Source organism: Amphibalanus amphitrite, unplaced genomic scaffold (assembly GCF_019059575.1).
Source record: "Amphibalanus amphitrite isolate SeventyFive unplaced genomic scaffold, NRLGWU_Aamphi_draft 001022F_arrow, whole genome shotgun sequence".
Taxonomy (NCBI): Eukaryota; Metazoa; Arthropoda; class Thecostraca; order Balanomorpha; family Balanidae; genus Amphibalanus; species Amphibalanus amphitrite.
The window spans coordinates 50,542-63,242 of record NW_024882516.1 but is presented as its reverse complement, the minus strand read 5'-3'; the positions used below and the strand labels follow the sequence as shown (position 1 = coordinate 63,242).

The 12,701-nt window shown below is 48.9% G+C and overlaps 1 long non-coding RNA gene across 1 annotated transcript; it reads left to right on the top strand.

Annotated features, from left to right (window-relative positions):
- The first annotated feature begins 2,070 nt into the window (after positions 1-2,070).
- LOC122369274 lies at positions 2,071-6,519 on the top strand. The gene is made up of 2 exons (XR_006254388.1): positions 2,071-2,516; positions 2,700-6,519. It is a non-coding gene; the product is annotated as an uncharacterized LOC122369274 (long non-coding RNA).
- Positions 6,520-12,701: the final 6,182 nt, after the last annotated feature.

The following is a 12,701-nucleotide window of genomic DNA, read 5'->3' as shown; positions in this document are numbered from 1 at the left end:
CGCTCGGTCGGCCAGCCAGCTGAGGGCGTCGATGGCGTGGTTGATGCCCTGGAAGAGGTTGATCCCGGCCAGAAGGCCGAGAAGGCCCCCGAACTCTGAAGCCAGCCGGCGTAAGTCGTACTCGTAGTGCTCTTGATGGATCTGTCAGTATCAGACAAGTGGAGTTAATGACATTATATTTCCCCTAGACTGTCCTCCTATTCCCATAGCTTTGATCTCAATAAAATTAATTTTTATCGTGGATGCACTATCATTACCATACGTGTTGATTAAACAGCTGGGGCATTCCACGATAGATCGTATACCAGGCCCGTCACCCTCATCTCTCAGATTTTAATGAAAATCGGTCCTAGGGGTAATCATAGGCCCCAAAGACGCCTGGCAAAATATCAGACTTCTCAGATCAAAACTTTTTGAGTTATATTGCATTACATTTTTTTAACTTCGGTATGTAACGGTGAGTTTGATGTCCTATAACTCAAGAACGGGTTAAGCAACCAACAAAAAGTAAGCAACACTAAGCTTGCAATGAATCAAAAATTAATGTTACTATTTAAAAATTCCAAAGAAAAAATTTCATTGTTGAGCAAAAACCTTAATGTTTTTTCATTTGCCTCTAATGACTTTTGGGACCAAAATTTTTCACATTTTTATTTTTTCAAAATAATCTTCATGTCATTGCAAATCGACATGCAAAAAATTAGAAAGGTGTTCTTTCTATAAGTTCCTCATTTTCCCGCAAACAAAATGGGTTTCGGAGGGGTTGATACGACCCCAGCACGCCGTTTCGCTTCTAATAGAGCTAGAGCCTCGCGGAAAAAACGAGCGTGTGTGCCGTTACAAGTCGCAGCGATTGGTACCCGATTTTAAGGTCTCAGGTTAACCGGTAGCGTCTGAGGTCAGGTCACGTGACTGAAGTTACGGGTTCGGTTTTTAGTAAATAACTTCGCAAAAAATGACCGCAGAGCCGCGATTTTGGCATCATTGTGTTCGCCTAGCTCAGGTGCATCGAATGGTATACTTTTTGCTAGGATGAGGTCAACTTAAGTAGTTGACCTCGGGTCAAGGTCAGGTCAGAGCCCCTCAGGTCACGAAGCTGGGCAAAGGGTATCATATGGCATATCATTCGATTCGGAAGGTCTTCCCGAGTCTATTGGTGGCTTTCCCGACTCTCTAGCTCCATTTGATCGGGAGTTATTGACGAAAAACTCGTACGACCCTAGTGACGTCATAAATGACGTCACGCAAGGTTAACAATGCAAAAGTAAAGCGTTGCACTTTGCAAGGAGTGCATGAAAGCACGATACCATGTACGTGGGATAGTTTTAGATCATTCTCGGCGCCAAAATAACAGTTTTTATATTTCCCCATTGATTTATAACAGTGATGTCACGTGACCGACCTGACCTCATGTAACCTTGAAAAATTCCCAGATATACAAGTTGTGAGACCTCTGGAGGACACCATGTATGCGTCCTGTAACTTTCATCTCGGACAGCTATGGTCATTGGCGTCCCAAACAATGTCAGAACCAAACAGCCTTTTTCACCCTCGCGCTTATAGGAAAGAGGGTTGAATGAACCCTCTTTTCACTTTTTCAGATGACTCAGACTTGAATTGAAACTTCAGTAACCCGTGATGTCACTAGGCAGCTTTACCACGCCATTTGTAAGCTTCCCTACCGAAATCACTATTCGAAACCGTTATCGTGACGTAAAATAAATACGCCCGGTTATATATGACAAGATATAACCGGTTTTTCCGCGACACTACGAGCGTCTTCTCTGGGGCGGCCCCGGAGCCGGGCCGGCCTCGGCGAGCAGCGTTCGGCGGCAGGCGGGCGGCCGCCTGCGCCCCCGGGCGGCAAGGCCGCTAAGGCGGCGGCCTCCTCTGATTGGTGGAGCGACTCGTGTCACGTGACGGTGACGGCGCGGGGTTTGAGTGCATTTGCGCGGTCACTCTGTTCTAAGCCGCCCGGTCTGACGCAAGTCAGCAGTGTTCTCGCTCTGAAATGTTTTTGCGTTTACTGCGGTCGTGTTCAGTGGAAACTGGAAGACATCAAGGGGAGTATAAGTTCGGTTTTATATCGTTGTTATATTGATTGACGAGGATGTTTTTCCTTTCGGGTTTTTTATGTTTATTTTTACTGGTTTGTTGTTTGTTAGTTGTTTGTTTTTATTTTCGGCATGAGGTTTGGTTATTTTTGTGCTTATGTTGTGCTATCGAGGTAAGAAAGGGGTCGATGAGCAATGGGTCGGCAAATGCCTGGTATTATAGGTTCTTTGAAGGTTGGATAAAAGAATGAAACATGGACTGCTAATTTGCTTGGTGGTGTTTTTCAGATTTTGGGAGATTGGGTGTAGGTTCTTGCTATGTGTAACATAGCTGAAACTGTTTTTTTTTTCTTCTTCCCTGGAACGGAACGCCGGACTTTACCATCCTACACTCAGTGTGAGTGAAATCAGCTCATGCTTCTCGGTGTAGCAGCTCAGAGTGCACGGCCTGGCCGGCGTGGGGTTTTTGGTGGCCACGTGGTGTTGGCCGGTGGTTGGAGTTGGCAGAATTGCCGTTTTGTGGTGCCTGGTGTTGGTTGAACTGTGGTTCCCATACAGGTGAACGGTTACTGGCGTAAGGTGTGCCAGGTGGGTGTACCCCGTGGAGGTACGCCCAGGTGGGCCAGGTGGGCCTGGCCGGCGTAGGGTTTGGTGGCCACGTGGTGTTGGCCGGTGGTTGTGCAGAGAGTTGGTAGAATTGCCGTTTGGTGGTGCCTGGTATTGGTTGAACTGTGGTTCCCATACAGGTGAACGGTTACTGGCGTAAGGTGTGCCAGGTGGGCGTACCCCGTGGAGAATGAGCTGCTGGTGATGTTGGCTCTGTCCGAGCGTGTCCGAGCGGGGTTTTCATTAGTGGGTTAGGGATTGTTGATAAGGGTACCAACTACCAGGTGAGACTTGAGAGGGTAAATGGAGTTCATGCTAATGATACCCAATGCAATGGTATTGGTCTAAAATGGTATTGTTACCTGGTTAGGTTGGAGTGAAAGGTTAAGTGGGTGATATAGGTACGGAGGTGCAGAGGTGATAGTGGAAACCACTTGTGTGGTAAGTCTCGGGAGTCGGGACTAGGATATTTTAGATTAGATGGGAAATTATGTTAGGTAGTTTGGATGCACTGGCGATAATATAGTAAGTTACAGGATAGTACCCAAAGGAAGTTTTCACCCTCATATTTAAAGACTGCATTAGGTATGCCATTTTCTATAACGATGCAGTTTTATGGTAGCCCGTGATTGTTTTGCTCTCACTCTACATTGAGGTGCGAGTTAACTGTTTTCAGTTTTTTTTATGGTAGTGGCGTTTGTGAATCGTTTTTTTTTTTTGCCAGAGTAAGGTGCCTTTTTGTCGTGGTCAATAAATAGAGCATTGCCTAGGCATGCATAAGCGACATCAATCATCATGGTAATGTTGGTATGCAATATGCATATCCTGCCGATGTGTCATCGCGCGCATTGTCAGATAAATGGCTCCAGTATGTATAATCCCTCCCGATACCCTCCTTTGATACGAGCTTTCGGCTAAAAATGGTTATGTGACACAATCCGTTTTTTTCTTCCATGGCTTGGTGGGTGGTTGGCATCCGACTCTGAACGGCGACGGATCGGCACACTCGGCGGGGCCGGCCCGCTGGGCCAGAGTCTTCTTTGGCCGCTGGAGGATTTCTTCACAGCTCCCGCGTCAGCTGAGGGAGTTCCGACCCCTCCCAGCTCATCTAGCTCCAGTGGTGCTGCCCGTGCTGCCTAGCAGGTCTTACGGGACATCGTCAGGTATAGGCCAAGGTGGCCGGGGTTTTGAAAGGTACGTTGTTCCATGTATGCCGGGCCCGGTACATATCTGTTAATGGAGGTTCTAGGGGGACCCGATAGGGTAGATAGTGAACGCTTGGGCATGGGCGATATCGGCATTTTTGTGGGGATATTTGGTTCCACCAATAGGAACATGAGGGGCAATGCTGGTGGAAAGTAAGATAGTAATAAAATTCTGATAAAATCGTTACGAGGCCTGAAGGTATTAAAAAAAAAATGAAATCTAGTCAACTCTAAGTTCAACGTGTTTTCAACCTTGGTTTGCTGCTGCTGCTGAGGCTTGTTAAATCGTCTATAACTATATTCAAAGCAGTCTGTTTCTTTGATTTTTTTTTTCTACTTGTCGCTATAGGATATGGGATGACCTTTCTCCTGCAATCAGCAAATGAACAATACAGGTCAGGTGCTATCAATAATAGGTAAAAAGGATTTAGTCAGTATACGTTGTTAGGACTGGGGTACCCCTCGGTGTCCCTAAATTGTATTTTGGCTGGGGTGTCTGAGGAAAATTCCTGGGGGCCCGGGAACGATTTTCAAGTTGGGGGGGGGGGGGAGGCGAGCCTAAAATACCTGACTTGATGCATATGAAACAGTGGCGTAGCTAGGGGTCTAAGGGAACACGCACTCCCCCCCCCCCAATCGGGTTCACAGGGACCCTCGGGTCCGGGGGGCCCTGCGGCACCATTTGATCTGAGGCTTAACGATGGCCATATTTCGACTCGGGAGGGCCCCATTCGTCTCGTTAGAGCACCGCATGGGCCCTAAATTGCCACACTAAGATCTCCTTAAGGCCCCACTCCGGCCTCTGAGTCATGGTCCCACAATTATTTTTCTGAGGGCCCAATAACGGCAACTGTGGGGGCCCTCATCGGCGCTTATGAGGACCCACACCGGTGTCTCTGAGGGTTTCACGCCTCCAACTCTGAGTGCCTACACCAGTGCCTATTAAAGCCCTATATCGGCGGCTCTGAGAGTGAGGACTCGAATCCCTACCAAACACCTGCGCAGTGCGCATCTAGGGACCACCCACTAGTGACTTCTGAGGGCCCCACACCGGTGACAGGGGCCTCTTGCCGGTCACTGAGAACCCCCTGCCGGCTTGTAGAGGGTTCGCGTCAGCAGCTCAGGTCCCACACCAGTCTGTAACTGCTCCACACCAGCGTCTATGAGGGCCCACAGCAACGCCTGTAGGACCCTCACCGGCGCCTCTGAGAGAGTCACACTGGTGCCTCTCAGCGCCCGCACCGGCACCTGCATGACAGTCCCACACCGGTGCCTCTACGGGCCCCTTACCGGCGGCTCTAAGGGCCCTACGCCGGTGATTCTGAGGATGCTACCGATAACCGGAGGCGCCATACAGGCCCAAGGTGTCGCTGAGCTTTAATCCCTACCGGCCTTCCGTGGGCGCCACGTCAGTGCACTCATTGCCCCACACCCCTCCCTCACACCCGGAGCGGGTAAACTGTGTTATACCTATAGCAACGATTTTACCACCGTTGTACGTTATGTATTTCTCAGGGTTGGCTCAAAATGGTCCAGTATATGTATGTAAAAGCTGACCTGCCAAACTACCAATCAATCAGGCCCAAACCAGTGGGATGACAATAGCAGATATCAAATCGATACTGTATCGGCAGAAACCATTCAGATGGCAAGGAAAGGCCGTGTCCTGATAAGATATATAAAGGAAACAAGAAGGAAAGAAGTCCGGAAAAGGGAGGAAAGGTCCTTTCTCTCTGCCTCAATGTTGAGGGGGCGACGCCCCCACGGCTCAAGTTGGGGGGGGGGCAAGCACCCCCGCTGCCCCCCCCTGTTCCCGGGTCTATGAAAATTTCTCACCAAAAAGGAATAGTGTGGGGTGGAAAATTGATGGTCAAATAAGGCCTAAAAAGAGTGAAAAAGGATGCGCGGCAAAATTTCATAAAAGGCTGGTATAATGTGGGAAGTAAAATGGCTATCCATCCATGCGAACGCTTTTTCTGGGTAAAAATGGGAGTGGAAAATGGGCTATTAAAAATTGGAGGCGAGTGAACAGTGATTTTCATTTGGGTGACGTTTCCCATGCCTTAATCAACAAATTTTTGGGCACTGGTACCCCTCGCCAGCATCAGGGTTGACGTCACTCACTCAGTACTGACTGAGTGTTGAGCTGTCCAGATGGTCGCAGCTCGGTTGTGGCCGCCTTGGCCGTGTTTTTTTGGCGATCTAGTGCAACCGTCGCAGAGCAAAGGGAGTATGAAATTCAGTTTTTTTTTGTGGGTTCTTTCGCTAAGAAGTATTTTTCAATAATTAATGTGTGTTCTGTATGCAATATTGCTTTTGCAAGGACGTTGATTGTTTTTTATACTTTGATGGCTGATAAAGTTCGTATGCAATTTGTTAATAATGGAGGGGTTGGTGGGATGCCTAACTGGTCCGGGTGTATGGTTAGTAAGAGGTGGAAAGTGGGCTAGTTGCGGAGTTATTTGGAGTGGTTTATGGCTGGGTATGGTTTATTTCCAGTTAAAATATTAATTTGTTCTGGGAGGGGTAGGTTAAAAAAAAACTCATCGGTTACAACTCATCATTTACAAACTAGGGGTCTTATTGTTTTCTTCTCTTAGATCGCTGGACTTAGCCGTTCCACACTCTGTATGGGTGAATTCAGCTCATTTTTTCACGGGATAGCGGCTCCAAGTGCAGAACCTGGCCGGGTTACGTGTTGGGTGGCCACTGATGTGGGCCAGTGCGGTTCACCAATGATGTGGTGATGGTGTTGTGAGCGGTGGTTGAATTTGTAGAGTTGTCCGGTTATGCCTGGCTATGGTTGAACCTTGGTTCCCATGCAGGTAAACGGCTACTGGCATAAGGTTTGCCATGGTGAGCGCACCCCGTGAATGGCGGGCTCAGCTATAGTGGCGTGGTGCTGTCGGAGCGATGAGTTTTAATAGTAGTTTATGGCGCTTCACTGGTCAACGTCAATTGCGCTTAGGTTATTTGGGTAAATGGGGGTTAGGTATAAAAAATGTAGGTATATGAAATAAAAAAAAACTAAAAGAATTGTATAGTAAAAATAAAAACAAACAAACAATATAAAAAACAATTTATTGATGGCGCTTCACTGGTCAACACCAAATGTTGCCCAGGATATTTAAGTAACTGGGGGGTTTACGTATTGCTCCGGTAGGTAGGTACTTGATCACTTTAGATGGAATTTGTTATACCTTTTTGCTTTTGCTTAGAACGCTGGACATTGGCATTCTACACTCCGTTTGAGTGGATTCAGCTCATTCTTCCAAGGGGTAGCAGCTCCAAGCGCGCGACCTGGCCGGCTTAGGTGTTGAGTGGCCACTGAGGTGGGCCGGTGTTAACCGGTGGTGTTGGTGTTGAGGGTTGGGAGTTGAGTTTGTAGAGTTGTCGTTGGTTATGCCTGGCTATGGTTGAAACGTGGTTCCCATACAGGACAACTGATACTGGCGTAGGGGTTGGCGTAGTGAGCGTACCCTTTGGGAGGTGAGCTGTTTTTGTGATGTATGGCCTTTTTCCAAGCGTTATATATTTTTTATTAATTTATTCGGAGGCGCGCTGTCAGGGGTCGCGCGCGGTCGCTGCTCGCGTTGTCGGCGTCACCGGGGGTCATTGAGTGGTTGGAATTTTAATTTTACCATACGATGTTACGAGTAATTTCTAACATTTTTATGATAGCAACCTGGTGTGTGTACTCAGGTTATGTACTCTTGTCACTCAGGACCTGCCTATGATTGGTTGGTGGGTGAGTTACTGTACCTTCTATGGGTGACATTGAGGCAGCTCGGCGTTTGGAGGCAGTAAACACCTCCAAAACGTGTCGAGCTGGGAAGCTACGGCAATTTTTACCCATATTGGCCTGTTTACAGCGTAGGGGCTGTCTGTATGCCGGTCTTTTGGTCCCTGATCAATCCGGAGCTTAGCGGGAAGGCAAGCTTGTTGCCCGTGGCGGGGGGATGCGGATACTATCAGATTTCAACAGCGTGTATTTTGGTATTCAGGTCGGGTAATTGCCCTAAACATTTGGAGAATCTTGGGATGCCCAATTCTACAAGTCCCGGATGAAGCTCGCTAGTCTGCCCGGGGGTATCCCCTTCTACAACGACCCCGAGGCAGCTCGCTAGTTTGCCCGGGGATATCCTCTCCTACAACGGCCTCGGGGCAGCTCGTTAGTCTGCCCGGGGATGCCCCTTCTACAACGGCCTCGGGGCAGCTCGCTAGTCTGCCCGGGGGTGTCCCCTTCTACAACGACCCCGGGGCAGCTCGCTAGTCTGCCCGGGGGGGGGTGTCCCCTTCTACAACGGCCTCGGGGCAGCTCGCTAGTCTGCCCGGGGGTGTCCCCTTCTACGAACCCGGGACAGCTCGCTAGTCTGCCCGGGGGTGTCCCTTTCACAACGGCCTCGGGGCAGCTCGCTAGTCTGCCCGGGGGTGTCCCCTTCTACAAAGGCATCGGAGCAGCTCGCTAGTCTGCCCGGGGGTGTCCCCTTCTACAACGACCCCGGGGCAGCTCGCTAGTCTGCCCGGGGGTGTCCCCTTCTACGACCCCGGGACAGCTCGCTAGTCTGCCTGGGGGTGTCCTTCACAACGGCCTCGGGGCAGCTCGCTAGTCTACCCGGGGGTGCCCCCTTCTACAACGGCCTCGGGGCGGCTCGCTAGTCTGCCCGCGGGCGTCCCCTCCTGCAACAGCCTCGGGTGTAGCTCGCTAGTCGCAAGTCTGCCCGTGGTAGTCCCCTTCTTCAACGGCCTCTGGGCAGCTCTCTAGTTTGCCGGGGATGTGTTTTTCTACAACGGCCTCGGGGCGGCTTGCTCGTCTGCTCGTTGGTGGCTGCCGCCAGGACGCCGGTAGCGCAGGCGTCATTCCGGCGGTTTTGAATGTGGATGCCGGCGGGCGTTGAGAGCTCTCCCCTTTTGCTGGTCGGCTATCTATGACCTGATTACCTATAGTTTCGTGGTCACTGTTTTAACCTTTGCAAAGTTTTAGGTAACATTCATGGTCGTTATCATTGCCACGCATATCACAGGGATTAAGGTACACGTAACGGTAACTGTGGCCTCTGTTGTCAGTTGCCTAACAACCATTGGGTTACCATGCTTTTTTGGGGGGACGGCGCCAAAATAATAACAATAATAACAATAATAATGACAATAATAACAATAATAATGACAATAATAATAACAATAATAACAATAATAACAATAATAATTAACATTAGCAATAATAAAAGAAAGAAGCAGCTCGCTAGTCTGCCCGGGGAAGCCGTTTCTCACGGCCCCTGGTGCTGCTCGGGATGCTCCCTTCTTCCACCTTCTACAACGGCCGCGGGGCGGCTCGCTAGTCTACCCGTAGGTGGCTGCCGCTAGGACGCCCGGTAGCGCGGGTGTCCTTACGGCGGCTTAGAGCGCTGATTCCTGGAGCGGGCCGAGAGCCCTCCCCTTTTTTGCTGGGCGGCTGTCAACGACCTTCGTTGATACTGTTCTATAACCCCTTCCAAGGTTCTGGGAAAATTCATGGTCGCGCTGATAGGCATGTGCATTGTGCATAGGTTCAAGGTCAAGGAAAATACAGCTTCTGTTGTCAGAGGCCTCAGAACTCATGGATGGTTGTTTTTTTCGGCGGGTATATCGAGGGCCTTTAGTTGGTGGAGGCTATCATCGCAGTAGTGGCTAATGCTACTGGTTGTTAGTCCTGCTGCAAGGGCTTCGGTATAAATGCCGTAATATTGTTCTTCATTGGTGACCGCTGTATCGCTCACATTCATGTTGGCAGGTTTTAGGGGATCGTGGCGTTTCTGGTAAGCTTCGGGCCAGGTTGAGGAAATAATTACCTACCTTCAACCAAGCACGTATTTGAGGGGTTCCGCCACTGGTCTCGACACTGGCGGCGACTATAGGTCTTTTTGTGTTAATTTGTATCCCCCATTCGGTCTGCTGGTCTCGGGAAGGGGGTGTTTTATTTTGGCGCATTGGTGTCTGGGTGGATGTATTGAATGGGTGGGGACACCATTGCGCCGCGCGGGGGGAGGGGTGGCGGCCCGTTGGCAGGGCAGTCTTGGTTGAGACATGTATACTTGCTAGTATGTTTGTGTCGTGTTCATTTGGGCTGAATATACCAATAGCCCCTTTTTGTACAGCTACAGTGTTTTCCTGGAGGGACTTGGTTGTGAGGTTTGCGCTGAGATTGGTAACGAATAGCATAGCTAATTGTTTCTATGTTTGCTGGCAGCTCGAAGGGGAAGCGGAAAATACGCCCGGTTATATATGACAAGATATAACCGGTTTTTCCGCGACACTACGAGCGTCTTCTCTGGGGCGGCCCCGGAGCCGGGCCGGCCTCGGCGAGCAGCGTTCGGCGGCAGGCGGGCGGCCGCCTGCGCCCCCGGGCGGCAAGGCCGCTAAGGCGGCGGCCTCCTCTGATTGGTGGAGCGACTCGTGTCACGTGACGGTGACGGCGCGGGGTTTGAGTGCATTTGCGCGGTCACTCTGTTCTAAGCCGCCCGGTCTGACGCAAGTCAGCAGTGTTCTCGCTCTGAAATGTTTTTGCGTTTCCCACCCACCCACCACCATTTTTGGGGCTTTTTTTTCACACGCACCACACTCTTAAATAAAGATGGGTTTTTCCACAAAATGTGGTTTTTTCCCCAACTAGGTCCCCCGGTTTTTTTTCTAGTTAGGACTTTTTCCGGGGGAGGACACACACGACAGGGTTTCTAGTTTGGGTGGGGACACCATTGCGCCGCGCGGGGGGAGGGGTGGCGGCCCGTTGGCAGGGCAGTCTTGGTTGAGACATGTATACTTGCTAGTATGTTTGTGTCGTGTTCATTTGGGCTGAATATACCAATAGCCCCTTTTTGTACAGCTACAGTGTTTTCCTGGAGGGACTTGGTTGTGAGGTTTGCGCTGAGATTGGTAACGAATAGCATAGCTAATTGTTTCTATGTTTGCTGGCAGCTCGAAGGGGAAGCGGAAAATACATTTATAGAAAGAACACCTTCCTAATTTTTGGCATACTTCTTAACAATTAGCCAAATATTTTTTTAAAGAAATAAAAATTCAAAAAAAATTGGTCCCAAAGTCCAAAAAATACAAATGAAAGAAAACTCGATATGTCATATATCAAAAATAGCGTATTTTTCGAAATTTCAAAAATACATATTAATCTCTGTTTCATTGCAAGTTCAATGTTATATAACATTTGGCATTTGAATAATCCGTCTTAGAGTTACAGCCCGCCAAACTTAGCGCTGCAAAGCAAGATCCAAAAAATGCTATACACCATAACTCAAAAAAATACTTATCTGATAAGCCTGAAATTGTTACAGGTGGATTCAGAGCCCCTGATTACCCCTGAGACCAATTCTCGTCAAATTCCGAGAGATGAGGGTGTCAAATTGGAAAAAAGTGGTACGATCTATCGTGGAATGCCCCAGCTTACCTCCACCCGCGGACTGACAAATATTCTGAGAGAGGCCGCGGCCGCGCCGCGGTAACTGGCCGGCAGCTGGGCCGAGTTGAGCAGGCTGATGGAGTACTCGTTTCTCAGGCACCGGTCCGGACATTGACTGGCACAGTCAATGGTGGCTCTGAACAGACGCAGAGAGGCATCGGAAATGCGACAAAGTGAGACCAGCTGCAGTTTGCACCCCTTCCTGACCAATTGATTAGGCACATTATGTTCGTATGGAAAATAGGTGTATTTAAATCGTCTTAAAAAGTGTTTTTAAACTTTATTGGTTGAAATTCTACACACACCCAGATCCCTTTATTTAAGAGCTGCTGACTTTATCCCGCGGACAAAAGATCAGAGGAAGGAAATTACCTGCCAAAGTCCAAACGTGAATTTCAACCAATCGGCAAATTACTTAAGGGTGCTTTCAACTGTTTAATGAGACGCCCAAAGATCCAACCCTCCAAGCACAGTGTACGGCTCTCGCGAGATTAGGCGGCAGGTTTTGCCCTTTTATATTTCCCGTTATATATCAGAAACTAATCGATCTACCATGAAGCCATTTTATACGATAATGGCAACCTTTTGAACGAACAAATCGATCGCATCTTCAATACTTAAAAGCCTAAGACGACGAAAATATACTAAAGTTCATAGGTGCAAAACCTGTCGCTAAAACCTGCGAAACCTGTACATATATGCCCAAATGAATGGAATGCTTAAATAACTAGTTAGGTAGGAATTGCACACCTGCGAAGCAGTTCAGCATCGTTGACTTCATCTTCATCATCGTCGTCATCTTCATCGTCCTCGAATATTTCACCGATTATGATATCGAGGGTCTGGAAGTAAACAGCCTATAATTAATTACCTAAATATATATAATGATAAACCTTTACATAATGAAGATGCTTTGTCAGAAATATGACGTCGCCACCTCCGTGACTACTCAATGGGGAAGCCCAGGAAGAGGAGCGGAACTCTGGGCAGTTTGGCGTCGCTTGTTTGTGGTGTTTGTGCCTCCCGCTTGTCTCTTTCAATGGCTCTGTATAAGTGGCATCCATTCCTCTCTCACTGTTGTTCCAATTGCTTTCTGGAACTATTATGTGCGGATTTATGTAGTCAGCTGCGCTCCCGTTGCATCGGTGAACAGAAGAGATGGAAGCAATTATTCGACTGGTGAGGGTCGTAATCAAAACATGTTTTCCATTCACTGCCAACGTCTTCCGAAAGTTGCTTTTGGCCAGAAGCATCATCTTGTAAATTCACAAGAGACTCTAATTCAGGCGGAGAAGTGGACTAATGAGATGCGTTTGCTTTCACTCATCATAAAAACGGCTTAACCCGCGCACCGACGGGGGGGGCGGATATCCGCCCCCCCCCCTGAGG